Source organism: Bombina bombina, chromosome 5 (assembly GCF_027579735.1).
Source record: "Bombina bombina isolate aBomBom1 chromosome 5, aBomBom1.pri, whole genome shotgun sequence".
NCBI lineage: Eukaryota > Metazoa > Chordata > Amphibia > Anura > Bombinatoridae > Bombina > Bombina bombina.
Genome location: NC_069503.1, coordinates 277,209,199 through 277,227,820, shown reverse-complemented (window position 1 = coordinate 277,227,820; position 18,622 = coordinate 277,209,199). Strand labels below are relative to the sequence as shown.

The window sequence follows — 18,622 nt, the reverse complement described above, 5'->3', positions numbered from 1 at the left end:
AAGGTGAAACATTTGAAAAAGTTTTGAAGATTTCAAATGTCTTACAATAATAAAAAAAATGGTGATTATTACCAAAGGAATACAGTGTGATAAAACTTATGACAATACTTATGAGCAGGGATACAAAGGGAACTGCAGACACTGTGCATAAGAATCAATCTTTTTTTTTTTTTCAGTTAAAAGGGACACAAAACCCAATTTATTTATTTCATGATTCAGATAGATCATGCGATTTTAAGCAGCTTTCTAATTTACTCCTATTATAATTTTTTATTTGCTCTCTTGCTATCTTTATTTGAAAAAGCAGGAATCTAAAGCTCAGGAGCCGGCCCATTTTTGGTTCAGACCAAATACATCTAAAATAAAAAGGAGTAAACAAAAAGAAAAAAAACAAATTAATAGAAATCCAAGATGCCTATTTATTTTATATCTAAATATTGGCTAAGTACCAGACCAACAGGATTAACCTGTTAATGGTATTACATATACTGTATTACTTGAATATTCTTTTCCCTTAAAAGCAATAACACAATGCAAAATGCAATGTACTATGTGTGGCAAATTTTAGTTTACTAGGTGAAAATTCCAAAGAAAGTCCTCCCAGTGGAATCTGAGTAACTCTTTAGTAATTTGTGTTGATTTTCAAAAAAGTTAAGATTCAAATGGCACAATATATTCAATATACAACTATAGGCTAATCTCATAACAAAAATATCAACAAGCCTCCTAAATGAAAATACAGCAAATGAAATAATCCCAGGTAGATCATCATACCAGCATGACAGCCATTCAAAAGATCATCTTGAAACAGGAATTAAAGTCTACTTGAAAATGTTTATTGTTTAAAATGATAGATCCCGGGGGGGGGGGAGGGGGGATCCTGATCTTAAAATAGTTTTTTTCTATGTTTTGCTCTAACTATTCAGTCAATTATACTCATTCAAGAGAAGATTCATATAACTAAATATCAGCAAGATCCCAGAGTTGTTTTTGACGGCAGCTGATTGGAACAGCCAATAGAATGCAAGCTCAATCTGATTTGAACTTGAATCTGATTGGCTGATTCAATCAGCCAATCAGATTTTCCTACCTTAATTCCGATTGGCTGATAGAATCCTATCAGCCAATCGGAATTGAAGGGACGCCATCTTGGATGACGTTCCTTAAAGGAGCCTTCATTCATCGGTAGTCCGTCGGTAAAGAAGGATGTTCCGCGTCGGCGGGATGAAGATTGAAGACCCGGCTTGGAAGATGACATTGCCCGGATAGAAGACTTCTTCAGCGCCTCTTGGAAGATGAAATCGCCCGGATGGAAGAATTCTTCAGCGCCGCTTGGAGGATCACTTCTTCGGATGGAAGATTTCTTCAGCGCCCCTTGGATGATCACTTCTGCAGCTCCGGATGTCCTCTTCGGTTCCATTGCTGCTCGGCTGAGTGAAGACAAGGTAGGATGATCTTCAGGGGATTAGTGTTAGGTTATTTTAAAGGGGGTTTGGGTTAGATTAGGGGTATGTGGGTGGTGGGTTTTAATGTTGGGGGGGGTTGTATTTTTCTTTTACAGGCAAAAGAGCTGAATTCTTTGGGGCATGCCCCACAAATGGCCCTTTTAAGGGCTGGTAAGGTAAAAGAGCTTTGAACTTTTTTAATTTAGAATAGGGTAGGGCATTTTTTTATTTTGGGGGGTTTGTTATTTTATTAGGGGGCTTAGGTTAGGTTAAGTAGCTTATAATTGTTGTAATATTTTTAAAATGTTTGTAACTTATTTTTTTATTTTTTGTAACTTAGCTTTTTTTATTTTTTGTACTTTAGTTAGTTTATGTAATTGTATTTAATTGTAGTTATTTGTAGTTAATTTATTTAATGATAGTGTAGTGTTAGGTTTAATTGTAACTTAGGTTAGGATTTATTTTACAGGTAATTTTGTATTTCTTTTAGCTAGGTAGTTATTAAATAGTTAATAACTATTTAATAACTATTCTAACTAGCTAAAATAAATACAAAGTTACTTGTAAAATAAATATAAATCCTAAGATAGCTACAATGTAATTATTAATTACATTGTAGCTATCTTAGGGTTTATTTTACAGGTAAGTATTTAGTTTTAAATAGGAATAATGTATTAAAGTAAAGTGTAGTGTTAGGTGTAATTGTAACTTAGGATATTTTTTATTTTACAGGTTAATTTCTCTTTATTTTAGCTAGGTAAGCTATTAAATAGTTAATAACTATTTAATAGCTATTGTACCTAGTTAAAATAAATTGAAAGTTACCTGTAAAATAAAAATAAATCCTAAGATAGCTACTATATAATTATTATTTATATTGTAGCTATATTAGGGTTTATTTTAAAGGTAAGTATTTAGTTTTAAATAGGATTAATTTAATTAATAAGAGAAATATTATTTAGATTTATTTAATTAATATTTAAGTTAGGGGGGTGTTAGGGTTAGTGTTAGACTTAGGTTTAGGGGTTAATAAATGTATTACAGTGGCGGCGGTGTAGTGGGGGGCAGGATAGGGGTTAATAAATGTATTATAGGTGGCGACGGTGTAGGGGGGCAGATTAGGGGTTAATAAATTTAATACACGTTGTGGCAGGGTCCGGGAGCAGCAGTTTAGGGGTTAATGCATATATTATAGTTGCGGTGGGCTCCGGGAGCGGTGGTTTAGGGGTTAATACATATATTATAGTTGCGGTGGGCTCCGGGAGCGGCGGTTTAGGGGTTAATACATATGTTATAGTTGCGGTGGGCTCCAGGAGCGGCGGTTTAGGGGTTAATACATATATTATAGTTGCGGTGGGCTCCGGGAGCGGCGGTTTAGGGGTTAATACATATATTATAGTTGCGGTGGGCTCCGGGAGTGGCGGTTTAGGGGTTAATATGTATAGAGTAGCTTGCGGTGGGCTCCGGGAGCGGTGGTTTAGGGGTTAATATGTATAGAGTAGCTTGTGGTGGGCTCCGGGAGCGGCGGTTTAGGGGGTAATAACTTTATTTAGTTGCGGCGGTGTAGGGGGGACAGATTAGTGGTGTTTAGACTCGGGGTACATGTTAGGGTGTTAGGTGTAGACAGCTCCCATAGAAATCAATGGGATGTCTGGCAGCAGCGAACTTGTACTTTCGCAATGGTCAGACTCCCATTGATTCCTATGGGATCCGCCGCCTCCAGGGTGGCGGATTGAAAACCAGGTACGCTGGGCCGGAAAAGTGCCGAGCGTACCTGCTAGTTTTTTGATAACTGGCAAAAGTAGTCAGATTGTGCCGTACTTGTGTGCGGAACATCTGGAGTGACGTAAGAATAGATCTGTGTCGGACTGAGTCCAGCGGATCGAAGTTTACGTCACAAAATTCTACTTTTGCCGGTCTCTAGCCTTTGACAACTAAGGTGAATCAGCCTCGCCACAAATACGCTGCGGAATTCCAGCGTATTTGAGGTTGACGGCTTGATAACTAGGCCCCATAGTGTCTATCCTGCTCTACATAAAGACCTTTCAGTCAGACAACAGAGTACCTTTGAGATAAGGACACTATAAGGTTAATAACATATGTTTGGACAGTTACTTCTATTATCCTTCTTATATGTTCTGTAAATGATAATCCAAGTCAATTACTAGGAGTAACCTCTTGCCTATAGCCTGTATATTCCCTATAGTGCTCCAATAAAATAGAAAGCTTGGCTAATAGTTTAGGGAAGATAACCTAGGCAGCACAAAGCATGCATGTATACTATTTTTCACTACCCTGTTTAAAATGGAATCCTTTATCTACTGAATTAACCTTATATGTTTTGGCAACTCATATTGTATATTTGATATAGGGTTATTCCTTCCTTTTGAAGACTTGCCTAGGGTTTTTTTTATTTTTCTTTATTTTTCCTACTAATATTATCTATTTTTTGTGAAGTACATTCCCTCTCTCACAAGATATTATATATCTCCCCGTTAAGAGGGACAGAAAAAGTAACTATACAGATATAGCCTTTTCTTTAGTCACACAGCAGTTACTGAATATCGTATAAATATTTGTTCCACGCCCCTCCAAACACAAAGGTTGGTAATGGAAATGTGTAGAAGGTGGTCTGATCACTTTCAAATGTTAAACTTAACTGTTGGTTTACTTGCATCTTGGGTCCAATTTACATAAACCCTCCACCCCCCCTCCCATTTTTACTATTCTTACCATTTTTATTATTATTATTATTAACTATTACATAACTTTTATTCATAATGCATCGATAGAATTAGTTAAGCTCAGTTAAGTTTCTGATCAAAGAATCCCCTAGCAGCTACTGCTCGCTCAATTTAATGTGTCACTTCCTAGAGGCAGTCTGAACTTTCGAAAATTTCTTTCATGAAGACCATAGGTTTATCAGAATTAGAAACAACTAGTGAAATTACAAAGAATATTTTATTTTTGAGATTCTTCACAATATTACAGTTGATTGAGACTGAGATAGTTTGGTGTGACGTGGATAAAAATGTGAACCTCTATGATAAACGTGTTTACTTATGTTTATGTTGTCATAATACAATATACCACACTAACAGGAAGCAAAACATAACTCAGAGGTTACATTGTAATATCAGTTCATGCAGAAATAAAAAATGTAAGGTATGGGTATTACAGGTGAAACTCCAAAAATTAGAATATCGTGCAAAAGTTCATTTATTTCACTAATGCAACTTAAAAGGTGAAACTAATATATGAGATAGACTCATTACATGCAAAGCAAGATAATTCAAGCGGTGATTTGTTATAATTGTGAAGATTATGGTTTACAGCTCATGAAAACCCCAAATCCACAATCTCAGAAAATTAGAATATTACATGCAATCAATAAAACAAGGATTGTACATACCTGTAGAACAATATCAGACCTCTGAAAAGTAAAAGCATGCATACTGTATGTACTCAGTACTTGGTTTGGGCCCCTTTTGCATCAATTACTGACTCAATGCGGCGTGGCATGGAAGCTATCAGCCTGTGGCACTGCTGAGGTGTTATGGAAGACCAGGATGCTTCAATAGCGGCCTTCAGCTCTTCTGCATTGTTCGTTCTCATGTCTCATCTTTCTCTTGGCAATGCCCCATAGATTATCTATGGGGTTCAGGTCAGGCGAGTTTGCTGGCCAATCAAGCACAGTAATCCCACGGTCATTGAACCAGATTCTGACGCTTTTGGCAGTGTGGGCAGGTGCCAAGTCCTGCTGGAAAATTAAGTCAGCATCCCCATAGAGCTCGTCTGTGGAAGGAAGCATGAAGTGCTCCAAAATCTCTTGGTAGACGGCTGCGTTGACCCTGGACTTAATGAAGCACAGTGGACCAACACCAGCAGATGACATGGCTCCCCAAATCAACACAGACTATGGAAACTTCACACTGGACTTCAAGCATCTTGCAGTGTGTGCCTCTGCATTCTTCCTCCATACTCTAGGTCCTTGGTTTCCAAATGAGATGCAAAATTTGCTCTCATCAGAAAAGAGGACTTTTGACTACTGAGCAACAGACCAGGTCTGTTTTTCTTTAGCCCAGGTAAGACGCCTCTGATGTTGTTTGTTGTTCAGGAGTGGCTTGACAAGAGGAATACGACATTTGAAGTCCATGTCCAGGATCCGTCTGTGTGTGGTGGCTCCTGTGAAGACTTTTGAATGGCCTTTTCCTGACAATCCTCTCCAGGCTGCGGTCATCCATGGGGCTTGTGCACCTTTTTCTTCCACATAACTTTCTATTAATGTGCTTTGATACAGCATTTTGGGAACATCCAACTTCTTTTGCAATTACCTTTTGAGGCTTTCCCTTCTTATGGAGGGTGTCAATGATGGTTTTCTGCACAACTGTCAGGTCAGCAGCAGTCTTTCCCATGATTGTGATTCCTACTGAACCAGACTGAGAGACCATTTAAAGGTTCAGGAACCCTTTTCAGGTGTTATGGCTTAATTAGCTGATTAGAGTGGGTCACTTTGAGCCTAGACAATTGCACCTTTTCACAATATTCTAATTTACTGAGATTGTGGATTTGGGGTTTTCATGAGCTGTAAGCCATAATCATCACAATTATGACAAATCACTGCTTGAACTATCTTGCTTTGCATGTAATGAGTCTATCTCATATATTAGTTTCACCTATTAAGTTGCATTAGTGAAATAAATGAACTTTTGCACGATATTCTAATTTTTCAAATTTCGCCTGTATATTTATATTGTTCTCATATAGAGCATGTGTGAAATTTTGAACTAAACAAATATACAGAGACTATTTCTATGTACGGATTGTAATGTAATGTACATTGTATTACTGTGGTCATCATAATGTTGAACCCTGTTTTGGACTACATATTATTTACCTTAATAAAAAATTATGTTAAAAAAAAAAGATAGATCCCTTTATTACCCATTCCCCAGTTTTACATAACCAATACTGTTATATTAATACACTTTTTTCCTCTGTGATACCATGTATCTAAGCCTTTGCAGACCGCCCCTTATATTAGTTCTTTTGACAGACTTGCATTTTAGCCAATCAGTGCTGATTCATAAATAACTCCACAGGAGTAAGAAAAATGTTATCTATATGGCACAAATGAACTAACGCTGTCTAACTGTGAAAAACTGCCCAAATGCACTTAGATAAGAGGCGGCCTTCAAGGCCTTAGAAATTAGCATATGAGCCTACCTAGGTTTAGTTTTTAAGAAAGAATACCAAGAGAACAAATTAAATTTGATGATAAAAGTAAATTGGATAGTTGTTTAGAATTGCATGCACTATCTGAATCATGAAAGTTAAATTTTCACTAGACTGTCCCTTTAAGTCACCAATTAACCCCTTGAGTGCTAATGATGGCTCTGAGCTATCGCAAATGTTCTCAGTCAAAAATGTCACTAGCACTCACCCACCTTGAGGGCAATCTGGGGGCTCCCATCGACTCCCATCCTGGCGATCGGACCTATATAGTGACAGGGATCACTGGGGCTTCCCGTTTTGGGTGGTGACATCACACGCAATGACATGATGACGTCACAGCACAACTTTATTTAACATTTACAGTGCATAATATAGGGAAAGGGGGTATGCTGCTTAGAAGCCTATATCTCAGGTATCTAAGTAGCTACCGACTGCAACTCCCCTTTTCCTCTTTCTGACCACCACCTCCTCACTTGTACCATCACCTAAATCCCTTCAACTCTCCCTCCCTCTACCACTCACACTCAAATGTCATTAGATCAGAAACAGTTCACTAGCTCTCTTAAACCTCTTATCTCTTCCATTCCCTCCTTTTCCTGTCCTGATGAATCCATCTGCCACTATAACTCCACCCTTACTTCGGTCCTTGATAACCTGGCCCCACCTACCATAGCTCGGAAAACATACACTCATCCTCAGCCCTGGCATACTCCTCTGACACGGTAAGTACGCAGATGTTCCCGTACTGCTGAGCGACACTGGAGGAAATCTCGGAATTCTGCTGACTTTCTTCACTATAAGTTCATCTTGAACTCTTACTATTCTGCCCTTAAAGGGTCAGTCTACCATAGAATTGTTATTGTTTTAAAAGATAGATAAAAGCAAAATTGATGATAAAAGTAAATTGGAAAGTTGATTAAAATTAAAAGTCCTATCTGAATAATGAAAGTTTAATTTATACTAGACTGTCCCTTTAATCTATATAAGCAACATTACTTCTCTACTCTTATCTCTACTCTTTCTTCAAACCCAAAACATCTGTTCTCCACATTCAATACTCTTCTCCGCCCACCCCCACCTCCCACCACAACTTTCCTGTCAGCCCAAGATTTTTACAGCTACTTCAACAACAAAATCGACTCCATCAGAAATGAAATCAGCTCTCACTACCAATCTCCCACCCCCTCAAAAGCTCACAATCATCCAGAACCCACATAGCCATAAATTTAGCTCTTTTGCCCCTGTTACAGAGGATGACGTTTCTGCCCTTATACTATTCTCCCACCTAACTACCTGTCCGCTCGACCCAATCCCCTGACAACTACTCCTCTTCCTCTCTTCTACCCTTACCCCTATACTCACACACATCTTCAACCTCTCCCTCAGCACTGGTATAGTTCCCACATCTCTTAAATATGCATTAGTCACACCTATCCTCAAAAAACCTTCTCTCGATACAACTTCCCCATCCAACTACCATCCTATTTCCCTACTACCTCTTGCCTCAAAGCTTCTTGAAAAGCTAGTATACGCACGTCTATCCCATTTCCTTACATTGAAATTGGATCCCTCCTTGATCCACTGCAATCTGGATTTTGCCCCCTTCACTCAACAGAGACAGCAATTGTTAAGGTTACCAATGACCTACTTACAGCAAAATCCAAAGGCCACATCACTCTACTTATCCTCCTTGATCTGTCTGTAGCCTTTGATAATGTTGACCACCCTCTTTTGCTCCATACCCTCCAATCCTTCGGCATCTGTGACACAGCTCTCTCTTGGTTCTCTTACTATCTGTCTAACCGTACCTTTAGTGTAGCCTTCTCTGGGGTATCCTCTGCCCCATTACCTCTTTCTGTTGAGGTACTGAAAGGCTCTGTCCTAGTTCCCCTTCTCTTCTCAATCTACACGTCATCACTAGGTTCCTTAATAAAGTCCCACGGGTTTCCTTATCATTTGTATGCCAACGATACCCAAATCTACCACTCTAAACCAGAACTATCTCCTTCCTTGCTAACCCGTGTCACTAACTGTCTCATATCACATCTTGGATGTCCTCTCACTACCTCAAGCTAAATCTCTCCAAAACTGAGCTCCTTATTTTCCCCCCTTATTTCAAAATCTCCACCCCCCATGTCTCTGTAACTGTTGACAACTCCATCATTACCCGAACCTCACATGCCTGATGTCTTGGTGTCACACTTGACTCAGATATTTCTTTCACTCCTCACATTCAGTCCTTGGCTAAAGCCTGCCGCTTCCACCTTTAAAAAATTGCTAAAATTAGAAATTTCCTTACACAAGACACAACAAAGATTTTAATTCACTCTCTCATCCTTTCCCACCTCGACTACTGCAACGCTATGCTCTCTGGTCTCCCTAGCTGCCGCCTAGCTCCTTTACAATCCATAATGAATGCCTCTGCCAGGCTCATCTTCTTGCACGTCGCTCTTCATCTACCATTCCTCTCTGCCAATCCCTTCCTCTTGCCTCCAGAATTAAACACAAAATTCTCACTCTGACACACAAAGCCCTCAATTGCACTGCTCCCCCTACATCTCAAACCTTGTCTCCAGATACTCTCCCTCCCATCCCCTTCGCTCCGCTCATGATCTCCTACTCTCCTCCTCTCTTGTTACCTCCTCACATTTCCGTCTACAAGATTTCTCAAGACTGGCTCCCATCTTATGGAACTCTCTGCCTCGCTCCACAAGAATCTCCCCTAGTTTTAAAAGCTTCAAGTGCTGCCTGAAGACTCTACTATTCAGGGGTGCTTACAACCTACACTAACCTTCCTATCTCCACTGCTATCCCCTAAAACCCCATAGCATGTAAGCCTATGAGCCCAGCTGTTTGTAGTTCACCTTCATAAGAGCCGACTACAACAGTGCCACTCTCGACAGGAACCTCTCTCCCCATTTGATCCCTGTAATCATTTTTTTACCACCCATGTTTATAGCACTGCGGAACCTGTTGGCACTCTACAAATACCTGATAATAAGAATAATAACCTTTCCAACGGTATAAGTATTAGTGATCTGGAAAAAAAAGTAAACAAAATATATATTTAAAAAATAGCTTAGCACACAAGTGGGAAATGGCTTAGCAGTCAAAGGGTTAAAGGGTCAGCAACCTTGAGCCCCAGATGTTTTGGAACTACATTTCCCATGATTATCAGACAGCCTAAGGTTGCTGACCCCTGCTCTATCTGAATCATGAAAGTTGACTGGAGTGTCCCTTTAAGTTTTCCATGAACGATTAGCTTTTCCATTTAAAGTCCCTTTAACCCTTTGACTGCTAAGCCATTTCCCACCTGCGTGCTAAGCTATTTTTAAATATATATTTCTCTTTAAGGGACGTCATCCAAGATGGTGTCCCTTGAATTTCGATTGGCTGATAGAAAATTTTAAACAATTTTCTAATTTACTTCCATTAACAAAATTTGAGCAGTCTTTTTATATTTACACATTTTGAGTCACCAGCTCTTACTGAGCATGTGCAAGAATTCACAGAATATAAGTAAATGTATTTGTGATTGGTTGGTGTCTGTCACATGATACAGGAGGAGTGGAAATAGACAACTTTGAAATTTGTCAGAAACAAAATCTACTACTCATTTGAAGTTCAAACCAAAATGCTATTGTATTGTCTATTTTATCATGCATTTGTTAATTATGCAAATCTACTATATTTACTTGTCTTTTAAGCATAGTTAAAAAAAAAACCAAAAAAACTGTAGTGCTCAATCATTATTAATGCTGCAGCTCTTACTCAGCCAGATTACGAGTTTTGAGCGCTATAGGGAAACTAACGACCGCAGCTTTTTCGGTGGTATTTCACTCCCTATGGTGCTGGTATTATAAGTTTACAAAAAGCAGGCGTTTGCGGGTGATATGGCAGCATTGAGCTCCATAACGTACCCAAATACCAGCGCTGCTTTGACGTGCTAGTGCACGATTTCCCCATAGACTTCAATGTGGAGAGCCGGCAAAAAAAGCGAAAAGCTCCGTAACGCATCCCCATTAAAGTCTATGGGGAAAAAAAATGTACGTTTTTGAGTTTTGAGCGCTATAGGGAAATTAACGACCGCAGCTTTTTCGGTGGTATTTCACTCCCTATGGTGCTGGTATTATAAGTTTACAAAAAGCAGGCGTTTGCGGGTGATATGGCAGCATTGAGCTCCATAACGTACCCAAATACCAGCGCTGCTTTGACGTGCTAGTGCACGATTTCCCCATAGACTTCAATGGGGAGAGCCGGCAAAAAAAAGTGAAAAGCTCCGTAACGCAGCCCCATTAAAGTCTATGGGGAAAAAAAATGTACGTTTTTGAGTTTTGAGCGCTATAGGGAAATTAACGACCGCAGCTTTTTCGGTGGTATTTCACTCCCTATGGTGCTGGTATTATAAGTTTACAAAAAGCAGGCGTTTGCGGGTGATATGGCAGCATTGAGCTCCATAACGTACCCAAATACCAGCGCTGCTTTGACGTGCTAGTGCACGATTTCCCCATAGACTTCAATGGGGAGAGCCGGCAAAAAAAAGCGAAAAGCTCCGTAACGCAGCCCCATTAAAGTCTATGGGGAAAAAAAATGGACGTTTACACCTAACACCCTAACATAAACCCTGAGTCTAAACACCCCTAATCTGCTGCCCCCAACATCGCCGCCACCTACATTACGGTTATCAACCCCTAAATCTGCTGCCCCCAACATCACCACCACCTACATTACTGTTATTAAGCCCTAATCTGCTGCCCCCAACATCGCCGCCACCTACATTACTGTTATTAACTCCTTATCTGCTGCCCCCAACATCACTGCAACCTACATTACTGTTATTATCCTCTAATCTGCCGCCCCCAATCTCGTCACCACCTAACTACACTTATTAACCCCTAATCTGCTGCCCCCAATGTTGCCACCACTATACTAAAGTTATTAACCCCTAAACCTAACCCTAAGTCTAACCCAAATGTAACCCTATCCCTAACACCCACTAACTTTAAACTAATTAAAATAATTCCAAATAAATATTACAATTAGTACCTAAATTATTCCTATTTAAAACTAAATAAATACATACCTGTAAAATAAAACCTAGGCTAGCTACAATATAACTAATAGTTATATTATATCTAGCTTAGGTTTTATTTTTATTTCACAGGTAAGTTTGTATTTATTTTTACTAGATAGAATAGTTAGTAAATAGTTATTAACTATTTACTAACTACCTTGTAAAAATAATTACAAATTTACCTGTGAAATAAAACCTAACCTGTCTTACAGTTAAACCTAACATTACACTAAAATTAAATAAATTACATTAATGTAATACAAATAACTAAATCACAAAAAATAAACACTGTTACACAAAATAAAAAAATAAATGATCAAATATTTAAACGAATTACACCTAATCTAATAGCCCTATAAAAATTAAAAAGCCCCCGAAAAATAATAAAACTCCTAGCCTAAACGATACTGCCAATAGCCCTTAAAAGGGCCTTTTGCGGGGCATTGCCCCAAAGAAATCAACTCTTTTACCTGGCAAATAAAAATACAAACAACCCCCCAACAGTAAAGCCCACCACCCACACAATCAAACCCCCCCCCCAAATAATAACCTACCTAAAAAACCTAAGCTGAAAAGGGCATTTGGATGGGCATTGCCCTTAAAAGGGCATTCAGCTCTTTTACATCACCCAAACCCTAAGCTAAAAATAAAACCCACCCAATAAACCCTTAATAAAACCTAACACTAACCCCCAAAGATCCACTTACAGTTTTCGAATACCGGACATCCATCCTCATCTAGCCAGCAAAGTCTTCATCCAAGCGGCAAGAAGTCCTCAACGAAGCCGGGAGAAGTCTTCATCCAAGCGGCAAGAAGTCGTCCTCCAGGCGTGCATAAGTATTCATCCAGACGGCATCTTCTATCTTCATCCTTCCGGCGCGGAGTGGCTCCATCTTCAAGACATCCAGCGCGGAGCATCCTCTTCATACAGTCCCAGCCGTACTGTATGAAGAGGATGCTCCGCGCTGGATGTCTTGAAGATGAAGCCGATCCACGCCGGAAGGATGAAGATAGAAGATGCCATCTGGATGAAGACTTCTGCCTGCCTGGAGGACGACTTCTTGCCGCTTGGATGAAGACTTCTCCCGGCTTCAAAGAGGACTTCTTGTCACTTGGATGAAGACTTTCCCGGCTGGATGAGGATGGATGTCCGGTCTTCCAAAACTGTAAGTGGATCTTCGGGGGTTAGTGTTAGGTTTTATTAAGGGTTTATTGGTGGGTTTTATTTTTAGCTTAGGATTTGGGCAATGTAAAAGAGCTGAATGCCCTGTTAAGGGCAATGCTCATCCAAATGCCCTTTTCAGGGCAATGGGTAGCTTAGGTTTTTTAGGTAGGTTTTTATTTGGGGAGGGTTGGTTGTGTGGGTGGTGGGTTTTACTGTTAGGGGGTTGTTTGTATTTTTATTTGCCAGGTAAAGAGCTGATTTCTTTGGGGCAATGCCCCTTTTAAGGGCTATTGGCAGTTTAGTTTAGGCTAAGGGTTTTATTATTGGGGGGGGGGGGGGCTTTTTTATTTTGATAGGGCTATTAGATTAGGTGTACTTAGTTTAAATATTTGATAGTTAATTTTTTTATTTTGTGTAACTTAGTGTTTTATTTTGTGATTTAGTTAATTGTATTTTATTAATGTAATTTATTTAATTTTAGTGTAATTTAAGGTTTAACTGTAAGACAGGTTAGGTTTTATTTCACAGGTAAATTTGTATTTATTTTTACTAAGTAGTTAGTAAATAGTTTATAATGCGTCAGTTTAGGGGTTAATATGTTTATTATAGTGGTGGCGATGTCCGGAGCGGCAGATTAGGGGTTAATAATTTTATTTTAGTGTAGAGGTTAATAAGTATATGAAGGTGGCGACGACATTGGGGGCAGCAGATTATGGGTTAATAATATTTAACTAGTGTTGGCGATGCTGGAGGGCCTCGGTTTAGGGGTTAATAGATAGTTTATGGGTGTTAGTGTACTTTGTAACACTTTAGATATGCGTTTTATGCTACAGATTTGTAATGTAAAACTCATAACTACTAACTTTCAGGTGGCAGTACAGATCTTGTAGTTATAGGCTGTACCGCTCACATTTTGGCCGGACAGGCAAACTCGTAATACTGGCGCTATGGAAGTCCCATTGAAAAAGGACGTGACTGAAAAAAGGTGTGTAGTACAGCTATACCTACAACACCTGTAATACCAGCGGTAGTGAAAAAGAGCCATAACACTGCTTTTTCACTCATAACACACAACTCGTAACCTACTCTGTGAAAATGTTCCACTACCCCAGGGTGGCTGGAGTATTAACAGTATACACTTGCATGTTGCAGGATTGGAAAGTAAGCATTTATCACAGAGATTGATTAGATAAGTGCAGAAGATCATTTACATCTGGCCTCCAATAATAAAAGAGAAAATAAATATACTCAATAAGCTTTTCAGTGGTTAACTATAAACTGCTTTAAAATGGCAAAATCTTGCAAATAATCCCAACAAAATGCTTATTTTATGCAGATCTTTTGAATAAAGCAGTTCTGATATATACAATACATATATAACAATATGACCTTTTTAAGAGTAAATATCCTTTTGTATGCTTTTTCAACTGAAAGCTCTACCTTAAAGGGACATTAAATACTAAATAAATGCTAGATAGAATGATGCATTTACAGAAAAGATTAGTTTGAGACTAACAAGTAGATGTCTTTTTTGAAAGTTTCATTCTCTGTTTAAATAGTGACAAAATAACTAACATTTTAATGTCTATAAAACAATGGGAACTGACTTGTTGTAACTTAGGTTACCTTCTCTGCTCTTGGCCAATTAGGGACAGTTATAAATAGGTCACTAAAGTGTGCAGCTTATGGGTGTGTGGAATATAACAGTGTTCGTCAGAAAATTAGCTTTAAAAAGGTTTTATGCTTTATAACAGAGAGTGTTGAAACTCAAGATTATTTTACTATGTCACATTTACAATTTGCTGATGCCTGCACTTTAAATACACTTAATGAATTGTATAGTGGTTACATTCCCAATGACACTCCTATACCCTTAAAGAAACCACAAAAAACTAAGTCAGACTTTTATCCCATACAACACAGAGGTGCTATGTTGAATGCTTTTCAGAAAGCTGTTCAGGATGACATACTGGCCTTAGAAACAGATACTGTTGACAATGCTCCACAATTCAATCTGAAATATAAAGAACGTTTAGCGATCAAATCTTTACAACACAATCGTGAAATTGTGATAACAAATTCGGATAAAGGTGGTAACATTGTCATCATGGACAAAGATTACTATTTCCAGGAGGCATACAGACAGCTCTCTGATGCCAACACCTATAGTAAATTGTCTGTCAATCCAACACATCTATTTAAAAGAGAACTAACACAATTAGTTCAAGAAGGCATAGTGCTGGGTATCTTTAATCATAAGGACTTGAACATATTGGTTCCTGAAAATCCAGTCATTCCCATCTTTTACCATGTACCAAAAGTACATAAGGATTGTGAGCATCCCCCAGGTAGACCTATAGTTTCTGGCATTGGCTCCCTATTTGAGCCTATGGGAGCATGGCTTGATACCATTTTACAACCCATTGCCAGAAAACAGCTGAGCTACCTGGAGGATAGCTCACACCTTCTTAAGAGTCTATAACACATTGAATGGCATAATGAATTCTCATGGATTGTGGTTGACATTTCCTCCTTGTACACTTGCATTCCGCAATTTTTAGGGGTTGAGATCATTGAATATTTTTTAGAGAGAGATTTGAGTCTAGATAACATCCATAAGCATTTCATAGGGGATATTTTGAGATATCTTCTCTCACACAACTTTCTTTTTTCTGTTTGACGAAGAATTTTACCAACAAATCTTTGGCACGGCGATGGGGGCGAAATTTGCCCCATTGTTTGTAGCTTGGTGAGAGCGTACATATATATATAGTCCTTTGAATACCTGGTGTGAGGACAATATTTTGTTTGTCCGCTATATAGATGACCTTCTCTTTATAGTTAACCGGTCAATTATTCTTTGTTTCAAGATTTTATGCACTATTGGAATGATAACCCTTTAGGTTTAAAATTCACAGGAGAATACAGTCAGAAAGAGGTTAATTTTTTGGATCTATTTTTGAAAATTCAAGAGAATCACATATGCACTAAGACATACAGAAAACCCACGGCTGGGAACACTATTTTGCACGCCACTTTGCACCTTGTACAAGCAATACAAAGGGGGCAATTTATTAGACTTAGGAGAAACACCAAGTCAGATGAGGTTTACGATCTACAGTCTATACAATTAGAAAATAGACTAATAGAAAGGGGATATAAGCAAAATATCTTGTAAAAGTGCCGTAAGGAAGTAAAAATATTTTATAAACATACCAATCAGAGACAAAACAAAAAACACAGAAAAACATAATTTATGCTTACCTGATAAATTTATTTCTCTTGTAGTGTGTTCAGTCCACGGGTCATCCATTACTTATGGGATATATTCTCCTCCCCAACAGGAAGCTGCAAGAGGACCACCCAAGCAGAGCTGCCATATAGCTCCTCCCCTCACATGTCATATCCAGTCATTCGACCGAAACAAGACGAGAAAGGAGAAACTATAGGGTGCAGTGGTGACTGGAGTTATAATTTAAAATTTAGAACCTGCCTCAAATAGACAGGGCGGGCCGTGGACTGAACACACTACAAGAGAAATAAATTTATCAGGTAAGCATAAATTATGTTTTCTCTTGTTAAGTGTGTTCAGTCCACGGGTCATCCATTACTTATGGGATACCAATACCAAAGCTAAAGTACACGGATGATGGGAGGGACAAGGCAGGAACATTAAACAGAAGGAACCACTGCCTGTAGAACCTTTCTCCCAAAAACAGCCTCCGAAGAAGCAAAAGTGTCAAATTTGTAAAATTTGGAAAAAGTATGAAGTGAAGACCAAGTTGCAGCCTTGCAAATCTGTTCAACAGAGGCCTCATTCTTAAAGGCCCAGGTGGAAGCCACAGCTCTAGTGGAATGAGCTGTAATTCTTTCAGGAGGCTGCTGTCCAGCAGTCTCATAGGCTAAGCGTATTATGCTACGAAGCCAAAAAGAGAGAGAGGTAGCCGAAGCCTTTTGACCTCTCCTCTGTCCCGAGTAAACGACAAACAGAGAAGAAGTTTGTCGAAAATCTTTAGTTGCCTGTAAGTAGAACTTCAGAGCACGGACCAAGACGTTCCTTCTTTGAAGAAGGATTAGGACATAAGGATGGAACAACAATCTCTTGATTGATATTCTTGTTAGAAACAACCTTAGGTAAAAACCCAGGTTTAGTACGCAGGACTACCTTGTCTGAATGAAAGATCAGATAAGGAGAATCACAATGTAAGGCAGATAACTCAGAGACTCTATGAGCCGAGGAAATAGCCATCAAAAACAGAACTTTCCAAGATAAAAGCTTAATATCAATGGAATGAAGGGGTTCAAACGGAACACCCTGGAGAACTTTAAGAGCCAAGTTTAAGCTCCACGGAGGAGCACCAGCTTTAAACACAGGCTTAATCCTAGTCAAAGCCTGACAAAAAGACTGGACGTCTGGATTCTCTGCCAGATGCTTGTGTAAAAGAATAGACAGAGCAGAAATCTGTCCCTTTAGTGAACTAGCGGATAAGCCCTTTTCTAAGCCCTCTTGTAGAAAAGACAATATCCTAGGAATCCTAACCTTACTCCATGAGTAACTCTCGGATTCACACCAATATAAATATTTACGCCATATCTTGTGGTAAATTTTTCTGGTAACAGGTTTCCGAGCCTGTATTAATGTATCAATAACCGAATCCGAAAACCCACGCTTTGATAGAATCAAGCGTTCAATTTCCAAGCAGTCAGCCTCAGAGAAATTAGGTTTGGACGGTTGAAAGGACCCTGAATTAGAAGGTCCTGCCTCAGGGGTAGAGACCATGGTGGACAGGACGACATGTCCACTAGGTCTGCATACTAGGTCCTGCGTGGCCACGCAGGCGCTATCAGAATCACTGATGCTCTCTCCTGTTTGATCCTGGCAATCAGTCGAGGAAGCAACAGAAAAGGTGGAAACACATAAGCTATGTTGAAAACCCAAGGGGCTGCTAGTGAATCTACCAGCACCGCTCCCGGGTCCCTGGACCTGGATCCGTAACAAGGAAGCTTGGCGTTCTGGCGAGAAGCCATGAGATCCAGATCCGGTTTGCCCCAATGAAGAATTAGTTGGGCAAATACCTCCGGGTGAAGTTCCCACTCCCCCGGATGAAAAGTCTGGCGACTTAAAAAATCTGCCTCCCAGTTCTCCACGCCTGGGATGTAGATCGCTGACAGGTGGCAAGAGTGAGACTCTGCCCAGCGAATTATCTTCGAGACTTCCAACATCGCTAGGGAACTCCTGGTTCCCCCTTGATGATTGATGTAAGCCACAGTCGTGATGTTGTCCGACTGAAATCTGATGAACCTCAGTGTTGCCAACTGAGGCCAAGCTAGAAGAGCATTGAATATTGCCCTTAATTCTAGAATGTTTATTGGGAGGAGTTTCTCCTCCTGAGTCCACGACCCCTGAGCCTTCAGGGAGTTCCAGACTGCTCCCCAGCCTAGTAGGCTGGCATCTGTTGTTACAATCGTCCAATCTGGTCTGCGAAAGGACATTCCTTTGGACAGATGAACCTGTGATAACCACCAGAGAAGAGAATCTCTGGTCTCCTGGTCCAGATTTAGCAAAGGGGACAGATCTGAGTAATCCCCGTTCCATTGACTTAGCATGCATAGTTGCAGCGGTCTGAGATGTAGGCGCGCAAATGGCACTATGTCCATCGCCGCGACCATTAAGCCGATCACTTCCATGCACTGAGCTACTGA

The 18,622-nt window shown here is 39.6% G+C and overlaps 1 protein-coding gene across 1 annotated transcript in view; it reads right to left on the bottom strand.

Moving 5' to 3' along the window:
- The window catches only part of LOC128660260 (uncharacterized), a 1,245,247-nt gene that overhangs the window by 840,401 nt on the left and 386,224 nt on the right, over positions 1-18,622 (bottom strand). The window lies entirely within an intron of this gene.